This window comes from Hylobates moloch, unplaced genomic scaffold (genome assembly GCF_009828535.3).
Source record: "Hylobates moloch isolate HMO894 unplaced genomic scaffold, HMol_V3 SCAFFOLD_8, whole genome shotgun sequence".
Taxonomy (NCBI): domain Eukaryota; kingdom Metazoa; phylum Chordata; class Mammalia; order Primates; family Hylobatidae; genus Hylobates; species Hylobates moloch.
Genome location: NW_026652283.1, coordinates 91,736,279 through 91,763,239, shown reverse-complemented (window position 1 = coordinate 91,763,239; position 26,961 = coordinate 91,736,279). Strand labels below are relative to the sequence as shown.

The following is a 26,961-nucleotide window of genomic DNA, read 5'->3' as shown; positions in this document are numbered from 1 at the left end:
AAGAAGGCCAATAACGGGATTATTGTTAAAAACAAAACAAAACAATCTACACTAGACAAGGGAATATGCACATCAGCCTTTCTGAGAAGCTGCAGATGTTCATAAGATTGTTCTTTTATGTTCCTGAAGGATTTTTCAAGGAACTTTGAAACCTAAGTAGCTGCAGCTCCTTCCTTGCTTTTGTGGGCAGATGCTCATCCTGGCCTAGCGAAGGGTGGGACGTCACCCTGGCCACCAGGTCTCCTGAGAGATCACACCCTGGGATCTGCCCAGGTGTTTTGGCCTCTTTCCATTTTCGTATCCAACAAAATGCCTTGGGACCATGGCTTCAATCACATTACATGCTGTGAGTTTAGAGTGTTGGATGCTGGTTTTCAGAGGTGATCAAAGCTTTTTTTTTTTTTCTTGTTTAAGAAACAGATAGTTAAGAAAGGGAGATTAAGTTGGAGTTAATAACAACTCTGAGAAAGAGGAGAAAGAAAAACAGCAAAAGTTTCTTCTTTATCTGGAAAATAACATGCTAAATCTCCAGGTCATCTTGAGAAGTCAAAGAAATAGCTAAGAAAAAAAAATGTTGCAGGGTTTGGCAAAAGGGGATGCCAACCTTAGATGTGAGGTCTTCTGAAAACTTTTAAAATTTGTTTATTTTTTGAATCAGTAGTGTGTATAGTTAAAATTTTTAAATGGTTACAGAAGTTGTCAAAGAAAGGATATCTTTCATCTATCCCATTTTTCTCCCAAAGACAACCACAGTTCCATTTTCTTACATGTCTTTCAAAAGCTTGTCAATAAATATAGAAATCTGTATACCTCCTTTTATTTTATACAAATAGTAGTATACTGTGTGCACACTGTGGTAAAGCTTACTTTTTCTTTTAAAATATCCAACAGCAGAATGGAGGAACAGATTTTGGCAAATCTGCACAAAATCTAGCTGTACCAGGTGAAATACAACTCAGCAATAACAATATTGTGTTATTATGATACACACAATAACATGAATGACTTTTGAAAGCATTAAACTGAGTGAATGAAGCCAGACACGAAAGGCTACCTACTGGATGATTCCATTTATATGACATTCTGGAAAAGGCCAACTAAAGAGAAAGCAGATTGGTGGTTTTCAGCGGCCCGGGATTGGGGGAAGGGCTGATGATGACTCACTTCAAAGAGAGATGAGGCAACTTTCTGGGGTGATGAACATATTCTAAGATCATGATTGTAGTGGTTGTATGGCCGCATTTATTAAAACTCATCAGAGTGCACACCTAAAATTAGTGAATGTTATATATGTAAATTATATCTCAATCAAACTTATTTTGTTAAAAAAAGGTTTCGTGGAGATTGTTCCATATTGGTGCATACAGCGCTTCCCTGTTCTTTTTCAATAGTTCTTTTTCATGATTCCTTGATTTATTTAACCTGTCCAGGTGGTCTTCTATATGTCAGTTCCAGACTAACCCGATCTGATGCTTGTAGACTAGTCATCTTAGTTTGCTTCTCCAGAACAGGCTCCTCTTCTCTCCCCTAGATCCACAGTATCCTGGCTGAGGACCCCTGAGAGGGCAGCATGGAGGGGCCCTGGTGCTCGCTAAGGTGGCCTTGGACATATGTCCTACAGAGGACGAGCCTCTCAGCTATAGGGTGCCCAAGGAAAATGGGAGATTTTTCTCGATTCCTGCAGTTGGCTTTGTGCCTTTGGCGGGCTCTCCTGGTCTGTAGGTAGCATAGATGGCCTGAATGTTTGGTAAGGGGTGCCGGAAACTAGGGCAAGAAAAGAGGGGAAGGCTGGGATGCATAGAACTGATGTGTGGGAAACCACCTTCATCATCCAGCTCAGGTGTGAAGCTGCTGCTCATGCGATACACTCTGCTCACACAGATGGCACTAAGGAACCGGGAAGCTGGGCTTTGGAGACCACGCTGGAAGTCAGCTCACTGAGTGCGGGTTGCCTTGACCACTTCCTGTGGGAGGCCATGCTGTGCATAGCTGGAGAGCAAACTGAGGATGAATCAAGAAGGGAAAGGGTGTGGTGAACGTTCAGCATGGGAGCTGATATCTCCCATGAGCACTGTTTGGCCATTGATTTCTTTCTTGGGTGCAATGAAGGGCTCTTAGTCTTCTGCATTTGGACACTTGCCACAGAGCACATTGTGATTAGCAAAGGAAGGCACAAAAATTCTAATCCAAAGGCTTTGCCTGCCTAAAGTCCTTTTTTGAAATGGAGCTGATTTAAATATGTAAGTATGGTCACAGCATTGACACTTCAGTGGTTTTTATCATAAGGTTATTTGTACTGTATGTGAGATGCAGTTTGTAGCAATTGCTATGGGTAAAATTTTTATTTTAAGAGGTGACTTTCTATTTACAGTTATTCATTTACACTGGGTTCATCTATTAATATATACTGTTGACGCCCTTTTAACACTGGTATTCTTTGAAGTCACACATGATAATGATAATGTGTTCTGTTTTATTGGTTTTGTCTTTATATTTGAGATGTGATTATAAAGATCCCTTCTGCCTCAAACCTTGAACTTAGATATTCATTATAAGCATGATTCTCTTCAAAGTAATCACCTTCTAGTCATTCCTGTTTTGAAATTTCTTCCATGGTTTATTCACTTTTATCATGGTCCATTTTTACTCTAGGAGTTAATTTGAATTTTGGAAGCAGCAAGATTTCTCTGCAATCCTCTATAGTAGATAATAGTGTGTTTGGGGAAAAGCGAGATATAATAATACAGGAATTAGTATTAAAGAATGTAGTAATTAAACTCCTTTTGAAAATGATTTTAAAATAATTCTCATAATATTCAGGTAATAGCGATGAAAGCAGCTAACACTAATTGAGCATTTAGTGTGTGCTGGTTACTGTGAGTCACTACATGTGAGATAGTTACTGTTTTTATCCTCATCTTACTGTTTCAAAGACAAGGCATAGAAGAGTGAAGGAACTTGCTCACGACCTTATAGTCGACAAGTAGCAGAGGTAGGATTTAAACCCACAAGTCTGGCTCCTAAGACTTGGGTTTAAACCACTGCATTGTAACACCCCTCATAAATATAAGCTAGAACTACTAGTAACTAGTACTTATTATATGCCAGATACTCTTCTACAGGCTTTACATGAAGAAAGAGAGGTTAAGTAACCTGACTCGGGCTATAAACTAGTGAGAGGCTTCACTGCCTCTTCCTAATAGAGTCCTGGGACCTTCTCTGTGTTAAGCATATGGCCCCCAGAGGTGACAGCTTTTGGGGGTTTATGTTCTAGAGCAGTGATGTGCTGTTAATGCTTAACAACAAGCTCTTGAAAAGAGAGGGCATGACTTTTGTAGCATTTTGCAAATTTCCCTGGTGTAAATATTCTCATCATGTCTGATTTCAAGCTACCAATGAGACATCACTGAATGTGGAGCTAGGAAGAGACGCACAATAGCACATAGTTGTTTAGTATTTCCAATAGCTCTAAATATCTTGAAGAGCATAGATGATAGTAAAGTATGGTAAAATAATTAGGAAGTTATGAGTGTTGAGTATTTATTACCTTTATCTTAATATAATTTACTTATTTTTAAGTTTATTCAATTTAACTTTTAATAATGGCTGTGTTTAACAACCCTGGCTTGTAAACTTTCTGAAAATTTAACGGTTGGCTTTTGGAAACCCACTGCAGCAAGCTCCAGCACACAACTGAATAAGTTAAGGATTTTTTTGTTGTTATTGTTGTTTTTAATTTTAGATTCACAAGGTACAGGTGCTTGTTTGTTCCATGGGTATATCGCATACTAGTGAGTATTGGGCTTCTAACATGTTTGTTAATAAGTTGGTCATATCACTCAAGTCATGCCTGATACACAGATGTTTGATTATCAGAGCCTTTTTTCTTTCTTGTTTCCTGTGGCTTTTTAAGTTGATGAATAATAGGAAAGTAAATTTGTGGGGTCAGTTAAACCACCAGACGACAGCTTTTATGTTTGTACATTGGTTCAGAGGTACTCTGTATTTTGACTGGATTTATTGGATAGTGTAATTGTTTCCATTTAAAATAATGGAAAAGATTTCATTTAAATTTATTGAGATCTTATTCTTCACCCTCATTCCATGCACATTTGGGATTCTGTTCGGCAGCCCCTCTGCACTCTGAAGATGCATGGCAGCCTCTCTGCACTCTGAAGACGCACGAATTGCTGACTGTTGGGCTTGCTTGGAGGGGACTGGGGGTTATTACCTCCCATGGGACTGTTTAAGCTCTGGAAATTTTCTTACCTCCTGCAACTGAATTTAGTCCTAATTAGTACAGAGTGAACTAGCTGTGAACAACCTTTGGTTTTCTTGCTTTGTGCCTTGATCATGTGAGACATAAGGGCTGGTCCTGCCCTTTTCTTATTCATTGCTTTAATCAGAAATAACATATCAAGGTGGCCCAAATTGTGTCACTATTCTTTCCTTTGTCTTCTCCACCCGTTCCCAAGGCATCCATTCCTAAGGTCACTTGGAGAATTCTCTGTTCCAGTAAGTGGGATCCATATGGCTCAAGGAGCAACAGGCCTTGGAATCACTCTTTGAGTAGTAGCTGGTCCCTCAGTCTACCCCAAAGAGCTGCCTCGCCAGACCTCCCCACCTCCCGGCCATACACACTCCAGATTTGGAAGAAGCCGTTGCCATCTCTATCCTCCAACACAGAGCTTTGGTGTCTGAGACACATCCAGCTCCAAGTGACAGGCCCAAGAGGGCCTCTGAATGAAGACGGATGAGCCGTGTGGACACAGCCACACTATGTTCTCGTGAAGGCATAAGACCATGGGCCAACTTTCTGGGCATCCAGGGCTGGCTGCAGAGGCTGGAGTGAGTGGCTTTCAAGGCAAGACTGATAATGAAAGTCATGTGTTTGGGTGGGAATCACAAGCAGGGGAAGTAGAGGAGCCAGCTTCCCTTCGTGCTGTGCATCACAATAAGATAGGACACAGATGCCAAAGGAGATCACTACAGCTGGATCTGGGTAAAGGTGGCAGTGACGCATCAGTGCGGAGAATTCCTGTTTTGAGGAAAGATTCGGAGCCAGCTAAGGTTTTCTGAGGGCCCATCATGTCTCAGACTGTCACACTTATTCCTCTGTCATGTGTGCTTAAGTCCGTTTTAGATGACCCCTTGTAAAGAAAGGAAGCCTGGCCCCTGAAGCCTCATTGCATGGGATAAGGGGACTAACATATTCTGTGGTTGTACCAGCAAATTATTATTTATTTCTTATTTTATAAAAGTATAGATTTTATTCATGCCTATATTGTTAGAGAAAATCATTATTTTTAGTCAATGTATTAGTATTAATATCATGGCCTCTTCTCATTTTGGAAGGGGAATATTTTTAGACTCTTTAATGAGAGAGTCATTTTCTCAGTAAATATTTGATTGGCCTGAAGTTAAGTGGGTAGGCATAAAAACTTATGGAAGTATTGGACTTGAGCAAACTTTTGACAAATAGTGCTCTCTTTGTCTCTTGGGCATATGCGTGTGTGCATGCATGTACTCCAGCTCTCTGTGTATGTTACACACACACACACGTTTTTCGCATAAAACATTTTTATTTTGGGCCAGGTGTGGTGGCTCACGCCTGTAATCCCAGCACTTTGGGATGCTGAGGCAGGCAGACCATCTGAGGTTTGGAGTTCAAGACCAGCCTGGCCAACATGGTGAAACCCTGCTTCTACTAAAATTACAAAAATTAGCTAGGCATGGTGGTGGGTGCCTGTAATCCCAGCTACTCTGGAGGCTGAGACAGGAGAACTGTTTGAACCTGGTAGGCAGAGGTTACAGTGAGCCAAGATTGTGCCACTGCACTCCGGCCTAGGAGACTGAGCAAGACTCCATCTCAAATAAAAAAAAAAATATTTATTTTGAAATAATAGCAGTCTTACAAAAAAGTCATTAGGATAGCACAAAGAAATACTGTAAATTCTTCACCTAGCTTCCCTAAATGTCATTTGCTTTGTAATTTTCTATCTATTCGTACTTCTTACCTGTGTAAGAGTAAGTCAGAGACGTGATGCCCCCTTATCTCTAACATCAGGGATATTTCCTGAGAACAAGGACATTCTTTTACGTAACCATAGCACAATTATTGAAATAAGGAAATTAAGCGATACATTACTGTTAGCTTATCTGCAGAACTCACTCAGATATCACCAGTTATCTTCATGTCCTTGGTAGCAAAAGAAAATCCCGCACTGTTGCATTTGGCTGTCACGTCTCTTTAGTCTGGAACAGTCACTCAGCCTTGCTCCTTCATGTCCTTGACATTTTTGAAGAGTACAGGTCAGTTATTTTATAGAAGGCCTCCCTGAGTTTGTCTGTTTCATCATGATTAGATTCAGGATGTCTATTTTTTGCAAGAATACCACAGAATATTTGTGTCTTATATATTTAAAAACATATACATCCAACATCACTGAAGGTATATATTTTTAACTCCTCCTTGAAAGTGGTTTTCCAAAGTTGGTTGCCATCCCCAAAAGGGAGCTTTTAGTCATTGAGAGAGGTGATTATGAAAGTACGACAGCTTGCTCACCACCTCTCTTCTCTGCTCCCGGGAGCACAGGCGAGTTTCAACTCTGGGGAAGGTGATCATTTGGGTCATTGATAGGGCGTTGAGTACCATGGTGTCTGCAGGGAGTTCCCAGTTGTTACTGCAGTTTGAGAAGAAAACATAGTATCTTTGGTCTTCACAGAGGTATCAGACAGGAATTCCACTCAGTTTCCCGGAATTGAGACCCCATGACAGGGGCTTAAGCACATCAAGATAATTTCTCTCTCTTCTAGAGGAAGAGAAGTAGCTGATGTTGGTTCAGTGACTCGAGGATGCAGTTCTCTGACCTTTCACTTATTCAGGAAATGTGCATTGCATACCTACTATGCCGTAGGCTGGGGGGCCGTCAGCTCTGCTGTGAACAGACGAGGATCCTTGTCCCCCTGGGAGTTTATATCCCAGTAGGGGGAGACAGACAATAGATATAATAAAGAAGAAAATTAAGGTGCATTAGAAGACGATGAGGCTATGGAAAAAAAGAAAGAAAATAGAGCCCAGTGAAGCGGGTTTGGGAGTGCAGGCATGGGGTTACGGGGGTCAGGGTGACCTCACTGAGGAGGTGTGATTTGAGCAAAGCCTGGAAGGAGGCTGGGGAGTTAGCACAGTGGGTTCCTGGAGGAGGTGCTGAGTGTCTGGTGTTTCTGAGTGTCTGAGTGTCTGGTGTGTCTGAGGAGGAGCAGGGAGGCCAGTGTGGGCGAAGAGGTCAGAGTGGCAGTGATGGTTGTGAGTGGGTCATCTTGGGCTTCCTAGGCCTTGGAAAGGATTCGCCTTTACTCAGAGTGAGATGGGAGCATGCGAGGGATCTGGGCAGGGCAGTGACCTGGCCTGCCTTCCATTTTTACAGGCCCCTGCTGGCGGCTATGTTGGGAAGGCCTGTAGGAGGTGGGAGAGCAGCAGGAACAGGGTTAGGAGACTGTGAGAGTTATCCAGGGAAGAGGGTGGCTCCACTGGGGCCACAGTGGTGACATTGTGAGAAGTGGTCAAATTCTGCATACATTTGGAAGGCGGATCCTACAGTATTTCCTGAGGGTTTGATTGTCTTTTGTGAGGGAATAAGATATCAAAGGTGACTCCAAGCTTTTCAGCCTGAGTACCTAAAAGGATGGAGTTGTCACTGGTGGTGTTTTCAACTGAAGGTGCAGGTGAGCAGGTTGAAAGGCGGAAGATCTGGAGTTTGTTTTTAGACACACTAGTAGATGTTTAAGTATGTGTGCATATGTATGAGTCTTCAGTTTGAGTAGTAGTCTGAGTAAGAAGTATCAATTTGGGAGTTGCCAGCAGACAGATGGCATTTAATGCCAGGAGATTTGATGAGATCACCCAGGGTGTGAGGGGAGATAGAGAAGAGAGGGGGACCAAGGGCTGAGCTGTGGACACTCCAACACTAAGAGCATCTTTTCCTCCTACTCCTAAAATGCCTCTGGGGCTCCAGCAATTGTATGTGTTTTTCATGCAGGAAGAAGTGGGACATGCAAAGGGGCTCTTTGTAATCTTGTCTGAGGCACCTGTAAAGAGCCTCCAGTGACTTCTGCTTATAACGCGTTGACCATCCATATTTTAAAAGAGGTTGGAAGATGTCTAAGTACCAGCTAGACATCTTATAAATCCTATTACTATAGAGTTTTGCTCTCTAACAGAATTTTCTGTGATGAAGGAAATGTTCCGTATCAGCACTGTCCAATATAGTGGCCACTGACCACGTATGACTGTGAGCACTTAAAATGTGGCTAGTGCCACTAAGGCATTGACTTTTTACTTTTCTATACTTTTGATTAATATAAATTCAAACTGAAGTAACACATGTGGCTAGTGGCTACCATGTTGGACGGTGCAGATATTGAAGTTTGATTTTTAAGAAGGAGAGGGACAGACACTGGACAGACAACTCACAGCTCCTGCCACAGTACAGCATGGAGCCTCCCAGGGCACTAGTCACACAGATCAAGCCACATAGCCAAATGGAAATACAAATAATAGATTGAGGTCACATTGACTGTTTCACGTTGTACTTAGACATACTGATTAAAACCTGAGTTGCAAGTGGGCCACGGAACATAATCTCTCCCTCTAGTGTTTTGGAACAATCACACACAAATGTTTATATCCACATACAGGCCCCATATACAGTGGGGGAAGCAGAATAGAAGAAGGTTGGGTGGTTCACCTTGAGTGGGTCGTTCAAAGGATGTCACCATCTTGGATGTGATGTTTTCTGTTTTCAGTGGCATAGAACTAGATAAAAGGTGGCAGTGCAGAGGATGGAAGTGGTATTGCTCGATGGGAAAGGGAAGGCATTTTAGGTTTGAGACATATTACAGTATTGCCTTTTAGCACAGAAAAGCCCTTCTTCCTGATGCTCTTGCTAGTGCTGGGTGGAAAGATTCCCTTTCAACTCAACATGTGTGAAGCACATGAACTGAAGTGCTCTTCCTGCTTAGCATGGCAGGGGCTGGGCCGGGCTGGGGTGGTCCAGGTCTTGCTCTGATCAACCACATGGTCTCAGGCAAGTTGCTTCACCTTTACTGGTGAGCTTCAGTGTCCTCAGCTGAAACGGGGAGCAGAATACTGACTTCTTAGTAGGGGTCTGGTAAACACTGGGCCCCTTTTTCCTTCTGCTCTACCCTGGAAATCTTTTCCTCTTTCTAACTGCCTCTGCATTTGGAAGGGGTCAAGACTCGTTTCATAGTTTTTTTGGGGATTAAAAAATGATTAGAAGCAGATGGTGAGAAGAAAATAGAAAGTACAGAGCAAATAAGAAATGTGGGAAGAGAAGAGGGCAAATGGTAAGGCAGCTCTCAGAGCTGGCACGTTCTTTCTCCCTGGACCAGGGCAAGCCAGAGCCTCTCAGTCATCTTCACGGGCTGGTTGACAAGGACTCCTCATGTTAGCATGCACACGAAGCACCTGGGACCTTGTTCAATGCAGATCCTGATACAGCAGGTCTGAGGTGAATTTCTAGCAAGCTCCATGGTGACACTGGTGCTGCTGGTCCATAGACCACAAAGCAAGGAGCTCAAAGACATAGATACCAAAAGTTACAGGGGAAAAGGGACAAAGCCACCAGCTGGCAGTTGATGCAGGTATCAGAAGCAAGTGGGCCTCGGAGGGGCCAGATGCCTCTCTCCTCACACTGACCGTGAGAGCGAGTGCTCCTCATCAACAACGTGGGGCCAGGCTTGAGTCAGCAGCACTGACTTTATGTGACCTTGTGCAGCTCGCCAGCCCACGCTGATGTGTGTTAATGGAGGGGGTGCCCCTTATAGGAGGGTGTTGTGGGCTATAATTTCTTCTGCATTCTCTGCCTATTGCTTGAAGGACAGTATTGTCAGTAGTCAACTGACTGAGCATGACTTTTCAGCAGTTTTTTAAAACTTCACTGCAGTGTTTTTGGACACAGCTATGTCAGAAATCTATTTCCCCTTCTCAGAGACCAGGAAGCTCTTGAAGTACAAGCTCTTATTAAGCAGAAAATTTTAAAGTGGTTTTCCTTCTCCTTTTCTTGGGTCTGCTTTCTTGGGGCAAACAGAATACGAGAAACCAGCTTAGAAATTGCATGGGTCCTTCCTGCATTTTGTGAGAAAATGGCCTCCTATATTTCTTCCCCGACAGGTTACTGTGGGCCACCAGCTTCCTTGGTGACTTCTGTTTTGCAGATGGGGAATTTGTTGATTGTAGTGAGTATGCTGTGCGTGGCAGAAAGGATTCTGTCACCTACAGAGAGTTAGGGAAGCTCCCAGGCTGAGGAAACCCACCCCTTCAAAGCAGCCATCCATAGGTAATCTGGGGGTCTTTTCACAAGACAGCTCTAGCCCCACTTCATGGGAGCTGGAACAATGGTGGGTCCAATGGTGGATGAATAGTTTATTCACATGCATCCCAGGAGATTTGTGCGAAGAGGGTGACAGAGAGTTGCTTCTTTTTAAAAAAATGTATTAAGGGCTATGTCAATAAAAAGAAGAAATTAAGTTGTAGCAATAACAATAATAGCTATCTTTTGTTGAGCATTTACTATGTGCTACATGTTTTACATGTACATGAAGTCCTTATAAAGAATACAATTACATATGATAATTAATATATGATTATATAGAGTAAATTGTATCAGAATTATATCTACATATATAAAAACAAAATAAAATCTCATTTTACCATTGAGGGATCTGAGATTTAGAGCATTTATTTAAGATCTCACAGCTGGTAAGCAGCCACCTCTTTGGTTTGAATCCCATCCAGCAACCAACTAGTTCTGTGACTTTGAACGCAAAAGATGATGGCTCTTCTCATTATTATTACCTAGTTAGTCTGAGAAAGAGAAAACGCCGTTCTGGATGGCCCGTTTCTGGGTGGATTGGTGCTAGGTTTTTCCTGTTCTTGTGCGAGGTTGCACTTTTCAGCTGCTTCTGTGCACGTGTGTCTGTGCTCTGTGGTGGGAGGAAAGCTCAGTGTGGGTCAGTGAGTCCAGGGCAGGCAGGAGTCCTGGGGACTGGAGGTTCTCTGTGCTTCTGTTTGATCTTCCCTGCCTGTCTGTGGCCTCTGCAGTTTAAACAATGACTGTCACTTAACCCTCTTCTGAAGAGCTTGAAGTCTAGTCCATGCATTCAGCCCACTAGCGTGTGTCGAGTATCTGTTGGGTACATAGCTCTGCGTCTGGTGGAGGGAAACAAAGATGAAAAAGACCGGGCCCTGTCCTCCAACAGCTCAGGTTATTTCACGCCTGCATTCGGGGCACTGTCTTACTCGGCCTAGTCCCACACTTGTCCCTCCCACCCCTTGCTTCTCTATTTTCAATTCACTTCTGTTTGTACACACATCAGTGATACAGTGTCCTATGTACAGGTGTGCCTGGGACAGTCCTGGTTTATGCCTGTTGTCCCAGCATAATCATTAATAGTTCTCTATTTCACTGTCAAGTGTTCCGACTTGGATGGCACCCTATTTATTGAGTGCTCATTGTGTGCCAGACACTGTGCTGGGCCCCGGGAAGATGGAGACTCGTAAGCCATAACCGCTGCCTCCCAGGAGCTGGTCTGCTGGGGCATCTGTTCTGAGTACCGTGACTTGGCAAGTGAAGCATTCCCATGCCTTCCAGACTCCTTCCTTTGGCTCTACCTGTGTGAAACGTACTCCGTTTCCAGAGCCAGCTGCCAGGATTTTTCCCCTGGGCTGACTTCCCACCACCCTGATCTGTAATTCTTCTCTGCTAACCTTCCTCTCACCCTTCTCCCCAGGGTGGGCTGTGGGCCTTCTGGTTCTGAGCTCCCTCACATCTGAGCTGCCTTAGGACCTTCTTTCCACCTGTATTTATGTTACTTGGATATTTGCGTTTTATCTTCTGTACCGGAGCATAGGTTATTTTAAAGCAGGGAGCTTATGGCATTCAACACTGTCACCCTGGGAATAGGACCCCCAAAACACTTTATTTATCAAATAAATGATGGAGTAGGTTCCAGCGTTGTTTCTTCCTTGCTGTCCATTTCTAAGGATGAGTAAAGAGTTAATGTATTGAACTTGAAAGATTTTTTCCATCTTGTAATAAATCAAACTTTTCTGAATCTGGAAAAGTGATGGATGAGACTATGTGAACACACACACACACACACACACACACACACACACACACGCACACCATAACCATTTTGAGGTCATTTAATAAGGAATTGCTTTCTGGATAATCTCGCTCCTTGGGTATAAATCTAATGTGAAAGGGCAGGGGTCAGATATTTACCCCAAAGGGTTGGTGTGAGGATAAAATGAGGCATTGCTTGTAAAGTGCTAAGCTCAGCCCACTGAAAAATATGCAAATGCATCGGAAGAGTCCTCTGTAAATCCACTGAGCTGGAATTTCCAGACAGGTGTCCTTGCTGCCTCTTGTTAGCCTTTTGTGAGTTAATTCTTTGTTTAATAACAAAGACCTGCCAGATGGTAATTTTGGAGGCTCAGATACACTCTGTTGCACGTGCCTGTCCAGCTTACTTAAAATATGTCAGAAAGAATGAGGGAATGACTCAAACAATTTCAGGAAATGGCTCAAGGCTGTGTAACCTTTAAGGAAAACCACACGGAGCCATTACTTTGTGTTGAAAGGCAGCTCCCTGGCTCCCTTGGAGGCCTGGTGGCAAGCAGTGAGACACTTCATTTAGGTGAAGGGGGGCCCCAAGGCAGTGGTGCCTCCCTTCCTTCTGCCCAGAATTGAGGTGTTGTCCCTACAGTGGAAACTCAAGAGCAGCACTGTCTGATAGAAATATAATGTGGTCACATCTGTAATTGTAAATTTCCTTTTTTTTAAAAATTATACTTTAAGTTCTAGGGTACATGTGCACAACGTGCAGGTTTGTTACATAGGTATGCATGTGCCATATTGGCTTGCTGCAGCCATCAACTCATCATTTACATTAGGTATTTCTCCTAATGCTATCCCTCCCCCAGCCCCCCACCCCACAACAGGCCCTGGTGTGTGATGTTTCCTGCCCTGTGTCCAGGTGATGTCATTGTTCAAGTCCCACCTATGAATGAGAACATGCGGTGTTTGGTTTTCTGTCCTTGTGATAGTTTGCTGAGAATGATGGTTTCCAGCTTCATCCATGTCCCTACAAAGGACATGAACTCATCCTTTTTTATGAGCTGCATAGTATTCCATAGTGTATATATGCCACGTTTTCTTAATCCAGTCTATCATTGATGGGCATTTGGGTTGGTTCCAAGTCTTTGCTATTGTGAAGAGTGCTGCAATAAACATACGTGTGCATGTGTCTTTATAGTAGCATGATTTATAGTCCTCTGGGTATATACCCAGTAATGGGATTGCTGGGTCAAATGGTAATTCTAGTTCTAGGTCCTTGAGGAATCGCCACACTGTCTTCCACAATGGTTGAACAAATTTACACTCCCACCAACAGTGTAAAAGCATTCCTATTTCTCCAAATCCTCTCCAGCATCTGTTGTTTCCTGACTCTTTAATGATCACCATTCTAACTGGCATGAGATGGTATCTCATTGTGGTTTTGATTTGCGTTTCTCTGATGACCAGTGATGATGAGCATTTTTTTTTTTTTCTAATAGCCACACTGAAAAAGTTAAACAGGTAAAACTAATTTCAATAACATGTATCAGCTTGCTAGAGCTGCCATAATGAAGACCACAGACTTGTGGTTTATATGAACAGAAATGTATTTGCCCACAGTTCTGGAGGTTGGAAGTCCAGGATCAGGTGTCCACAGGTTTGGTTTCTCCTGAGGCCTCTCTTCTTGGCTTGTAGATGACTGCTTTTTCCGTGTGTCCCCGCATGGTCTGTCCTCTGTACTCATATCTCTGGGGTTTCTGTGTGTCCACATTTCCTCCTATTCTAAGGACTCCGGTCAGACTGGATTAGGGCACATCCTGAGGGCCTCACTTTAATTTAATCAACCCCTTTAAAGGCCCAGTCTCCAAATACGGCCCCATTCTGAGGTACTGGGAGTTAGGACTTTAACACAGAATTTTGGGGGAACACAGTTCAGCCCATAAAAATGTATATTATTTAGTCCAATATAGCCAAAATGTTATTATTTCAACATAAAATCAATAAAATGTTAATGAAATATTTGCCTTCTTTTCTGTACTAGGGCTTTGAAGTCTGGTGTGAATATTAGCCCCATTTTATGTTCTAATTAGGCACACGTGGGTAGTGGTGACCGTATCAGACGGTGCAGGTCTAGTGTCAAACCTCCTAATCTCTTGGGAGACCTTGGGATTGTCGTAAGGAGGCCTGAGTAAATTCATAAAATATACGCAGTTCCTGAATCAACTAATAAGTAAAAGTATACCTTGTATCACCTGAGGTTCTGGTAAATATTTTCGTATTATAAAGGTTGCTTTCACACTTAGAAAAGTTAAGAAGCATGGTTCTGACTTTCCTAAACTGGGGTTTCTAGAGCCCAAGCTCCGTTAGCATGGTGATGATGGCCTGCAAAATCTTCCCAGCATTTCAGAAAGCCTGGTGGGATCACAGAGGTTGCCATCCAGCTGCTGACAAGGTCAGCATCATTGCTTTCAGCTGGCGTTTTAGTACAGTTTTTCTGGTGACCCTGTGCTGATCAAACTTTCCGCGTGGCTTTTTATGACACCGTAAGAATTACTGGGGTCATGCCTGGAGACGCGGTCCACAGTTCACCCACAGGCTCGAGTACAAGCCTTCCAGGGACTCATTTCTCAGCCCTGTTATTATTCTCAGGGCTTTGGAGGGTGCAGACGTAGATGAAGTAAGTAAGCACTATTGTGCTTCCTGTGTTGAAGTCAGGGAATAAGAATTTCCATTGTGCCACAAATAATGCTCCCCACCTGTATAGAATGCCTGGGAAATGCAACACTGGCCATCCTTCAGCTCCTCTGCCTACAGCTGTTCTGCTGGTGGGTCTCCTCCTATTCTCAGAGCAGAGAGCCACGAATGGGGCACTGGGTGCCATGACAGGCGTCCCTTAGCTCTGGCCTTCTGGTTGTGGGCGGACTCTGCTGTGTCCGGCAGCCCATCCAGCATTGGATGGCATCAGCAAACTGAAAGCCCTTTCTTACGCTGAACCAGAGTCTACCTCCATGTAATCACACACTCCCCTCCTATTTCTGCCCTGGAGCACCTACAGATGTCTGTCTGTCTGTCCCCTATCCCCACTGCCTACTTTCTCCAGACTCAGCATCCTGAGCTCCTTTGGGTTACTAGTTCATTCTGGAACTTATTCCACTATTGAATTATCCATATTCTTTGGTTTTATACCTTTATTCCTCTTTAGTTGACCTTTTAGATACTTTTCTAACCATGCCCCCTCCCCCCTGCCCTGAAAGATCAGGGAAAATAAGAAATTCAAACCCTTGTTTTGCTCCTCATCAGCAACAGTGGTAGGGAAGATGCCCACAGCACGGAGGTTCAGTGGTTGTTTTCATTCCTTCCTGTTAGCCAGTTTCCTCAAATTGGTCAGTATAATCCTACCTCTTGGAGCGATAGCTGGCTAGATTCTTCTGCCATTTTGGCAGTTATATATTGGTCTGGATTTAAAAGTGATGTTTATTCCATAGCTCTCCTGAATCTGACATTTGTTCCTCTTTCATCCTGTACTTCCCTGGGCATGATACCCTTCTTACCATCAGCTGTGTTGGAGAAATGTTAGCATGTGGCAGATGTATCCTTGCTTGTTTAATTAATGAGCCAAACAGTCCAGAAACTTAGGTTACAACCAAGGTAGTCTGGCAAGAAATATACATGAATTCAAAGAGGTTTTGGATAATTTTATTAATGATAAAGCCATAAAGAACTCAAAAAGTATTTTAAGATGCTTGGCATCAGGAACTGTCTCATTTGTCTCCATATCCCCAGCACCACGCAGAGTAATTGACATTGACTAATTGCCCAATAAATGTTCACTGAATGTTAGGAGAAGCTGGAGTATTTCCAAAATGAACATATGCTCAAGATATTCTACTAGAAGTTTACAATGTTATCTTTTACATTTAGATTAGGGATCCATTTTGAGTTAATTTTTGTGTGTTGTCCAGGATAGTTTCAAACAGTTGTGAAAAACAATTCTGTTTGTTGGTTATCATGAGTAGACTAATACCTGTCAGATCATATAACCCGATAGTCAGCTATAAACACTTGGTCACATGAGATTGCCTATCTACATTTTAAATTTGGCTTCAGAGGGAGCAGCCAGCAACTCCCCTCAACCCCCTAAATTTTGGATTGTCCTAATGAAATCTTGGACTGAAGCAGTACATTTTTAACCAGACTTCCTCAGGAGATTTGGTTCGGCTGGCACTCAGCCCACACTTTGCTTAACTCTGAGCAAAGGTGTCCATGGGTGGATAATCCCACCTCCCCATTCTGGATGTGCCAGCACTTTTCCTACTCATCCCCAGTTATGGAATGTTTAAATTCTTTCTCATTTTCTCCTGTCACTACCATGCTGCAGTGAGCATCTTGGGGCACCTAACTATTAATTCTGGAGGACAGATTCCAGCCGTGGCTTTGCTGAGTCAATGTTACAGCCATTTATGTCCCCTCAGATGTTGGGTTGGTCCTGGGTGCTGCCCTGTAACTCCATCACACCCATCTGAAGTCCTGCCTGGTAGGCAGCAGACACTGGGTGTGGCTTGGTTTCTCATACCTTTTTATTTCAGTCCTTGGTGTTTTTGTCATCCTGCGTGGCAGCAGCAATGTTCCAGCTGATCATTTTTATGGGACAGTCCTTCCTTGATGAGACCCAGATCCCTGTTTAAATCACGTGACAACATAAAGAATATTATTCTTCATACCAGCATTTCCCAAAGCATTTTTTCAAAGGATAGTAACAACTTTTATGTCAAAAAAACAAAACAAAATTCTGAGTTCAAACTAATTTTGGAACATAATTGAATTTAATGCAGGCTTTTTATTGCAGGACTTCATGGAGCTTTAGAAGCCCAGGCACACAAGGAGGATGCACTGTTTGGCATTTCCTAAATGTACTTGACCACAGAACACCTTTTTTCTCCTGAGGTTTAGGAAATGGTGCTATGATATAGATTAGTTTTCTATGAATAATTTGGCTTTATGCCTTCATATACCTTTTCTCTCTACTCATGTAGAAACTCTTCTTTAGCTTCACATTTTAATAATGGAAGAACTTCGTGATGTTTCATATCTAGAGATTTTTCTCTAGGTCCTTCTCATCGATAAGACCTGTTTCAAGATATGGCAAGCCCTAGTTCTGATCTCTGGGGTCCTCACATTTATAGACTTCCATTAATCCTGTGGTGACTTAATTGTTTTGTTATATTTTTAGTGGCCTCCTACACTATGGAAGACTTTCTGAAAGCCCATATCTCATGCTAAATTTAGCTGGATTTTTAACAGCCTTGATTGATTGCTGGTCTTAATGGAAGAAAATGTGATCCTTTCTCTTCCTCCCTTGTCATTAAATTATTACTAATCTATGACCAGAGGAAGCAGCCATTGCATATGTGGGTGTATTTTTAAAAATTGTGATACATCATCAAGATGGATATACTTGCCCCTTTAATTCAACAGGCATCTGTTGAATGCCTGTGCATGCAAACATCATGCTGGGCTGGGCCCTGGGGCTTACCCTGAAGAGCTTTGGAGCCCAGAGCAGAACTCCCAGCCAGGCTCATCCACCACTGCAGCCACAACCATCCCTACCTGGAGAAAGGGTCTAAAAGAAGCCCAAGGGATTAACAGACATTCTGAAACACCAACCCTTAGGAAAGGAGTAGAAATAGGAGTTGGGATTCAAAGCGTAGGTGAGGTTAAAGGATTTGAACAAAATGGGCCTGATCTTGGGCTTCTGAAGTCCTGTATAATGTAACTGCCGACCTGAGGGCCTGTGGCTCTCCTGTAGTGAGGGAGGACCCAACTGGAGTATGACTTCCACCTCTGCATGGCCAGCCTGGTGACGTGAAGTGCATTTCTTACGTCAGGTTCCCAGTTTCCTCTTCTGTAAAATGGAGGCAGCATGGGATTATAATGAGGATTAATGGAGATCATTTACCTGAAACACCCCAGAGGGTGCTTAGCAAATACTTTATGCTTCTTGTGGGTCCATTACTTTCCCTTGCCTGTTTTTTTAGGGACCCTGGAGTGTTACCTTGGCTTCTGATTAAAAGCTAGGTTGGCAGATGCAAGCACACATGCCTCCTATAGTGTTGTCCTAGGCTGGGGTGGTGTTAGTGGTCAGGCAAATAATTGATCACTCTGTGTTCTCAAGACAAGCAATGGGTAAGAAGACAAGGCCACGGAGGTCAAAGATACAGAAAGATAATTGCCACATATGCTATGCAGCCAATGCCCCTACATCGTGTGATTGTAGAGTGGTTCTTACACTAGGTGGCATAGAATCACCTGAAGGGCTTGTTTAAGCAGATCATGGGTGATGGGTACAGCATTTCAGGTGGGGAAGATGAAAAGTTCTGGAGGTGGATGGTGGTGGTGGTTGTAGAATAACGAAAATGTACTTAATGCCATAGAACTGGACGCTTGAAAATGGTGAAAGTGATACATCTTATATTGCTCTCCCTGCCCCCTCACAAATATATTGCTAGGTTCACTCCTTGTAGATTCTGATTCTGTATCTCTGAGGTGGACCTTAAGAATCTGCATTTGTGACATTCCCAGGTGATGCTGCTGGTCTAGGGACCACAGTGTGGAACCCTTGCTGACTGGGTTGGGAGTGACATTGGGAACTGTTTAGCCAGAAATACTGGGGACCCTTGAGTGGTAATGGAATTGGTTATATGTTTTAGTATGATAGTTCTTATAGATGATAAAGACCTCAGAAAAATCTCACTATGTCCATGCCCAAGAGTTCCACCATGAGTACATGCCTTGAGGGCAGTGGCCCTGGCTCCTATTGTCTCTGTCTCTCTATATCTATAACTTTTAATCTTGAAATAGTTTAAGGCTCACAAGAAGTTATAACTCATAAGGAGCTCTAACTCATTAAAAGTCAAAATAGTACAATAGTCCCCCCTTATCCATTGGGAATACATTCTAAGACCCCTAGTAGATGTCTGAAACTGTGGGTAGTCCTGAACCCTTTATCTACTGTTTTTTTCAATCTGATAACTGAGACAGCTACTAAGAGACTAATGGGTAGTAGTGTAACAGCATGGATATGTTGGACAAAGGTGTGATTCCCATCCTGGGCAGTATGGCATGAGATTTCATCACACTACTCAGAATAGCATGCAGTTTAAAACTTGTGAGGATGAGGGGAACTACTCTATGGAAAGATTCAGGTACCCTTTACCTGGCTTTTCCCAATGATAACATCTTATATATACATAGTACATTATCAAAAGTAGGAAACTGTTATTGATTTAATACTATACATTCTTTTAAAAGAGTGCTCAGCTCAGGATTAGGAATCTGTTTTTCAACTACCATTAGCCCCACTTTGGCAAGGCCAGATGGAATAAGTGCTGGGGCTCCTATGGTGGGTGTGCTGCAGTCTTCAGCAGAGCTTGGCTACAGAGGAGAAAGGTCTAAACTGGACTGATTGATATGGTCATTGCCTGTGGTTTGTGGCTGATCATCTTGTTCTTTGGAATTGACTGTCTCATGAAATAGTGAGTTTCTTGTCACCAGAGAGATTTAAGCAAGAGCCATGGAATCCCTGTCCCCAGCACTGAGAGGGAACATGAACCATGTATTCCCTGAATGTCTTATTCCTTAAAAATCCTGTGATTCTATCAATTGTTTTGTTAGAGTTTGTGGCTGACATTGATTACACTATGAGTCATGTGACATTCCATGTTGATGTAGTTGCCAAAATGCTCACCTTCCTGAGCTCTGCTATCATTAGTTTGAGAGAGGAGCTGAGCCACAGAAAAGGGGCTGGAGTCTGCTAGATTAATGAAGATTTGGGATGTGTAGTCTGTTTTCACACTGCTGATAAAGACATACCCGAGATTGGGTAAATTATAAAGAACAAGAGGTTTAATGAACGCACAGTTCCACATGACTGGGGAAGCCTTGCAATCATAGCAGAAAGCGAAAGGCACATCTTACATGGATGGTGGCAGGCAAAGAGAGAGAACTTGTGCAGGGGAACTCCTCTTTATAAAACCATCAGATCTCATGAGACTTACTCACTATCACGAGAACTGCATGGGAAAGACCCATCCCCATGATTCAACTACCTCCCACTGGGTCCCTCCCATGACAGTGAGAATTGTGGTAGCTAAAATTTAAGATGAGATTTGGGTGGGGACACAGCCAAGCCATATCATTCCTCCCTGGCCCCTTCCAAATATCATCTCATCACATTCCAAAACCAATCATGTCTTCCCAACAGTCCCCCAAAGTCTTAACTCATTTCAGCATTAACTCAGAAATCCACAGTCCAAAGTCTCATGAGACAAGGCAAGTCCTTTCCACCTATGAGCTTTTAAAATTAAAAGCAAGTTAGTTACTTCCTAGATACAATGGGGGTACGGGCATTAGGTAAATACACTCATTCCAAATGGGAAAAATTGGTCAAAACTAAAGGCTAAACGCCCCAAGCAAGGCCAAAACCCAGCGGGGAAGTCAAATCTTAAAGCTTCAAAATGATCTCCTTTTACTTCATGTCTCACATCTGGGTCATGCTGATGCAAAAGATAGGCTCCCATAGACTTGGGCAGCTCTGCCCCTGTGGCTTTGCAGGGTATAGCACCCCACCTGGCTGCTTTCACTGGCTGGCATTGAGTGTCTGTGGCTTTTCCAGGTTCATGGCACAAGCTGTTGGTGGATCTACTATTCTAGGGTCTGGAGGACGGGGGCCGTCTTCTCACAGTTCCACTAGGCAGTGCCCCAGCAGGAATTCTGTGTGGAGGCTCTGACCCCACATTTCCCTTCCACACTGTCCTAGCAGAGGTTCTTTAAGAGGGTGCCTGTGAGGGCCCCACCCCTGCAGCAGATTTCTACCTGGGCATCCAGGCATTTCCATGCATCCTCTGAAATCTAGGCAGAGGTTCCCAAACTTTAATTCTTGACTTTGTGTAAGCTGCCAAGGCTTGGGGCTTGTACCCTCTGAAGCAACAGCCCAAGCTGTACCTTGGCCCCTTTTAGCCATGGCCGGAGTGGCTGGGACACAGTGCACCAAGTCCCTAGGCTGCACAGAGCAGGAGGACCCCAGGCCTGGCCCATGAAACCATTTTTTCCTCCTAGGCCTTCAGGCCTGTGATAGGCGGGGCTGCCATGAAGACTTCTGACATCCCCTGGAGACATTTTCCCTATTGTCATGGCGATTAACATTTGGCTCCTCAGTACTTATGCAAATTTTTGCAGCCAGCTTGAATTTCTCTTCAGAAAATGAGTTTTTCTTTTCTATTGCATTGTCAGGCCACAAATTTTCCAAACTTTAATATTCTGTTTTCCTTTTAAAACTGAATGAATTTAACAGCACCCAAGTCACATCTTGAATGCTTTGCTGCTTAGAAATTTCTTCCACCAGATACCCTAAGTCATCTCCCTCAAGTTCAAAGTTCCACAAACCTCTAGAGCAGGGGCAAAATGCCTCCAGTCTCTTTGCTAAAACAGCAAGAATCACCTTTACTCCAGTTCCCAACAAATTCCTCATCTCCCTCTGAGACCACCTCAGCCTAGATTTCATTGTCCCTATCATTATCAGCATTTTGGTCAAAGCCATTCAACAAGTCTCTAGGAAGTTCCAAACTTTCTCACATTTCCTGTCTTCTTCTGAGCCCTCCAAACTGTTCCAACCTCTGCCTGTTACCCAATTTCAAAGTTGCTTCCACATTTTCAGATATCTTTACAGCAATAACCCCCCCTCCCCCCCCGGTACCAATTTACTGTATTAGTCCGTTTTCACACTGCTGAGAAAGACAGCAATACCCCACTCCTGGTACCAATTTACTGTATTAGTCCATTTTTACACTGCTGATAAAGACACTGAGACTGGGTAAATTATAAAGAAAAAGAGGTTTAATGGACTCACAGTTCATGTGGCTGGGGAGGCCTCACAATCATGGTAGAAAGCAAAGACATGTCTTACATGGATGGCAGGAGGCAAGAGAGAGAACTTGTGCTGGGGAACTTCTCATTATACAACCATTAGATCACATGAGACTTATTCACTCTCATGAGGACAGCACAGGAAAGACCTGTCCCCATGATTCAGTTACCTCCCACTGGGTCCCTCCCATGATAGTGAGAATTGTGGAAGCTACAATTCAAGATGAGATTTGGGTGGGGACACAGCCAAACCATATCATGGGGGTAGAGTTGAGGGAAGGAGAGAACATTCCAGGGATAGGAAATAGCACATGCAAAGGTCCTGTGGCATGGCCTTTATATGTAAAGGAGATATTGATAAACCTTGGTATGAAAGACTATAGGTCTCTGGGTGCAAAGTAATGGCTGAGCATGAAGCTGAGTTAGACTTGGCCACTAGCTTACTTTGCTGTTGACAGAATGTTGGTACAGATTGAGCATCCTTAATCTGAAAATCTGAAATCTGAAATGTCCCAAAATCTGAAACTTTTTGAGTGCTGACATGACACCACAAGTGGAAATTCTACACCTTACCTCATATGATGAGTCACAGTCAAAACTTTTATTTCATGCCCCAAATTATTTCAAATATTGTATAAAATTACCTTTACAGGCCATGTGTAGAAGGTGTATGTAAACATAAATGAATATGAAGTTTAGCCTTGTGTCCCATCCTCAAAATATCTCTTTATTATATGGAGATATTTCAAAATCTGAAAAAATCCAAAATCTGAAAGACTTCTGGTTCCTCGCATTTCAATTAAGGGATATGCAACGTGTACTTCTGCAGCTGCCTTGAGAATGCATATCATTGAATAATGTTAGTGGGAGGTTTTAAACTATCTGAAGATCACACAACTGTGAGAGCCCAGCTCCCCTGAAATGGGTAGGGTTGGTCAGTGATTTTGCTATGCACCAAAGCAGCTGCCTTGATCCTTCAGAGCCCCGGCATTTCTGCCCAGGGTTTGGCCACCCCTGGCCTTGGCTGACTTCTCATGGATGCAGCAAAAACCCAGTAGTCTGCACCTCTCAAGTGGTTGGCAGCTTTTGCTGGACAGCTTTAGAGTCCTGTGGGTTATTCTGGTTGTTGCTATTCTTAAATATTGAGCGTCCAAAAGATTCATGAACTGTATCTCAGCTGGGTGGGACCCTTTGGGACAGGAGTAGGGGAATAATGCCGTCGTTAATTGCAAAGAGGGGTTTGGGGACCAGGTTGTCTTATAGGTTTATTCCGAACAACAGATAGGCTTGATATTGCTGGAAGTGGATAGATTTGGGTTGCCTGTGTCTAGCAGGTGGCTTCCTTTTCCAGTATGTTGCCCACTGGTCTCATCTGTCAGACTCACTTGAGAGTATTTCATTATTCATCTAATAAAGGAGTATGTGAGATTCCCAGAGGAGGAGGATCTACTTCTGTACTTGACCTGGGTGAGGACCACTGGGAACATTTGCACCTTTCACCATTGCAAACTTTGACATGTGAGAGTTTCCAGAAACACAGAGATTCTTATTTTAATCCTTTTTCTTTTTAACTGCAGAAGGGAAATAATAATGGGATAGAATAACTGCAGGGAGTAGAGAGATGAGAAAACATTAGAAAAAATAGTACAGAAGTAGAGCTGGATGAGAATCCAAGTTATGAGAACCTACTGATGAGAGGCATACGGAAATAAAAAGCCCAAATTCAGTGATCTAAATCAGGGCTCAGATGAGGCTGTTTGTATTGCACGGTAGGAATATATCCAGAAACAGTGGGCCTTTTATAAATTAAGCCTGCCATTCTCCAATTGCTTAAGACAGTGAGGCCCATCAGGCCAGAAACATATGACCCACTTTTTCTGAGAAGGAACTTTCCCTTTAGGAGTGGTAATTTAGAAGAAAAGAACAAACCCAGTGGATAGTCCCTTATGGGAGGCATCTCAGCAGAGGCCCTTTTTGGGGGCAGGAGGGATTGCATAGCAATACTGCATGCCCGGAGTTGTTGTTCCCAGGCTAGGGTCCAACTCAGGGCAGGGAGATCTACTGGAGGCAGTGTATCACACACTAGTTGTCCAAGAGATGGAGGGAGAGTGCAAAATCTGAGCTGTGCTTATGGGAAGCTCAGAGTCTCACAAAACTACACCTGTGCTGCCCATGGTTTATGTTTAATGAATAAAATGATGATTAAGATAAGACAACTGGACAAAAAGGCTGGGCCTTCTTGGGTGGGTATTGAGTGGGAAGTGATTCAAGTGGCCAGACATTCTGTCTGGACATTAGCTGGAAGTGGGGCTGGACGAGATGAACTAGAGCCCTCGTGTGGTCCCATCATTCAGGCCTGTGGCTTTCATTTGAGACCAGTGGTTCTTAAACTTTTGCAGGGATCAGAATCACCTGGAGGACTTGCTAAAGCACAAATTGCTGGGCCCCACCCCAGCGTTTCTGATTCAGTGGGTCTGGGGTTGGGGCTAGGAGTGCATTTCAAAGCACTTTCTGGAGATATTGATGCTGCTGGTCCTGGGACCACACTCTGAGATATAGTAATCTAGACCACGAAGGAGGTCTGGATCCTGGGGAGGGAATCTGCTTTCTGCTTTCCTAGGCACTAGGAAGGCAAGGAGATACTTGGGGCTGGAAGGTGGCAGGGGAGCATGGAAGGGAGGAGTCCTTGTCCATCATGTCTCACCATCTGAAGAGCTGTCATCCTTTATTCATCCTGCCTTTCTGCTTGCCCTCAGTCTCAGAAATTCCAAAAGACAGCTTATGACCCTGCATTTTTGGTTAAAGAAAGGAGGGAACTGAACTGTTTGCTCTATGAATTCTGGGCTAGTGGGGATCATGGGGATTTCGTAAATTATTTTAGTAGCCCGTTGAGTTTTGTCTCAGGATTTCAGCAGAATCCAAGCCATGAGACATGGACCATTAACATTCAGCTGCCACCTCCTGGATCCTGCCCTGTAAACATGCTTAGGGGTCTCTGAGGATGGATGCGTGTCATTCACACACCAAGTGTGTTAGAGATGGCAGAAAACATTGTTTTTTTCCTGTGTTCTGGTGAAAGTCTTTTCTGTCTTTCCCTTTGTTTCTTCGAGGGAGCTTGAGTGGCAGGATTATTATTAACAGTACTTTTTAAGTTCCCAACAATTAGATAGGAAATGAACCGAATGGGAGTTCACATTTTACCCTCAAGAAAATGACCGCAAGAAGGCCTTACTGTGGAGTGGTTAAGAGCATGGCCTGGCTTTGGAATGCTTGGATTGGGAATCCTTGTTTTGTCACATCATCCCTGTGTGATCCTAAGCCAGTGATGTGACCTCCCTGCACTTCAGTTTCCTCACCTATAAAGTTGGGATAATACTACAACTTATTTAGTAGGATTGCTGTAAGGACCAAATAAGATAATATAGCTTATGCAGTTAGAATTGGACCTGTCACTTACAGATAGAAGGCAATACATTTTAGTTCTTACTATAAGACTGAGACATCCAAAGACGTCTCATACTGTAATGGGTGATATTTGTGTATATGCTTTTTAAGGACTACAATCCTTAGTTTTCCTACCTACTCAAGGTTGTGTTTTGTAGATGCTAACAGTGTACGTTCTAGAGAAAATCAGCTGGAGGGAGGAAAATGGTACAGTTCTAGAATTCTTTAAGCCTCATTTAATTTTTTACCTGTTACTGCTTTCATCATCACCTCTCACTCTCATTTTCCAATAAGCCTGAAAAGCATGATGGAGTCATAAATCATGTCTGTAAAATGAAGATGTATAGACTTTGATAAGATCTCACATGTGATGTTAATAACAATACCTTACATACCTGGCCTCACACTTCACTTAAACTGTCCCATTTAATCCCTGCAGTGGTCTCATTAGCTTCTGTTAGTCTCATTTTACAGTTTATACAGTGGAGACTTCAGAGAAGAACCTGGCCCAGGCTCCACAGGCGGTTAATGACAGAGCTGGGATTTTTTTTTGTGGAGGGACAGGGGAGACTTTTCTGGTAAAGACCAGAAAACCTGCTAGACAAATTCTAAAAGAGCCATAACATTCAGAGCTGGGATTTTAACTTCATCTGCTGCTTCAGGGACCACCTTGTTCCCAGTGTGTTTAAACACCTGGCTCGTTTTTCACTTTGGGTTCTCATTCAGATTTGTGATTCTGTTTACTGAGACATGATGTCCCAGTTACTCTAGCTCTGTAACAAATGACTCCAAAACTTGGGGCTATGAAATAATCATTTTATTTTGCTCACAGATTCTGTGGGTTATTCAGACTCAGTGTTCCATGACATTCTGGGCCTCAGCAGGGGAGATTCAACCACAGGAGCTAGAGTCCCCTGGGGTGTCTTTGCCCACGTGTCCCACAGGTGCATGGTTAGGACAGGGACCTCAGATGGGCTGTCATCCAGAACACCTACGTATGGCCTCTCAATGTGGTCTTTCTGCCTGGGCTGACTTGGGTTTCCTCAGAGCATGGCAACCTGATTCCTAGTGAGATTTCCGAGAGAGTGCGGTTGCCTGGCACTTCTGTGATCTAGCAATAGCTTCAAGGAAGGAAATGTATTTTTACATTGAAAGAAGAGAATATGAGCCATGTGTGCCAGGTACGGGGAGCCACTTGTGAAGATCCTGAATAGAGGCTTAGGTCAGTGTGGACACAGTGGCAGGAGTGGACAAGGACAAGGGATGCCAGGCCGTGCATTCACCCCACAAATATTCCATCTGTCTCTGAGCTAGGCAGAATGAGCAGGGCACCAATCTAGTGGCTCTTCTAGATAATCACTTCACATGGGAATCCTAGGACTCCATATTATATTCTTATCCCGTTGAAAATTTGACCTTTTAAAGATTTATTTATATTTAGCTCAGGCCTTGA

At 43.4% G+C, this 26,961-nt stretch overlaps 1 protein-coding gene and 1 non-coding gene across 2 annotated transcripts in view; one reads left to right on the top strand and one right to left on the bottom strand.

Annotated features, from left to right (window-relative positions):
- Nucleotides 1–26,961, top strand: part of ITGA9 (integrin subunit alpha 9) — a 378,558-nt gene that overhangs the window by 97,154 nt on the left and 254,443 nt on the right. The window lies entirely within an intron of this gene.
- LOC116473976 (U7 small nuclear RNA) lies at nt 26,074–26,136 on the bottom strand. Its single transcript, XR_004249525.1, has one exon. It is a non-coding gene; the product is annotated as a U7 small nuclear RNA (small nuclear RNA).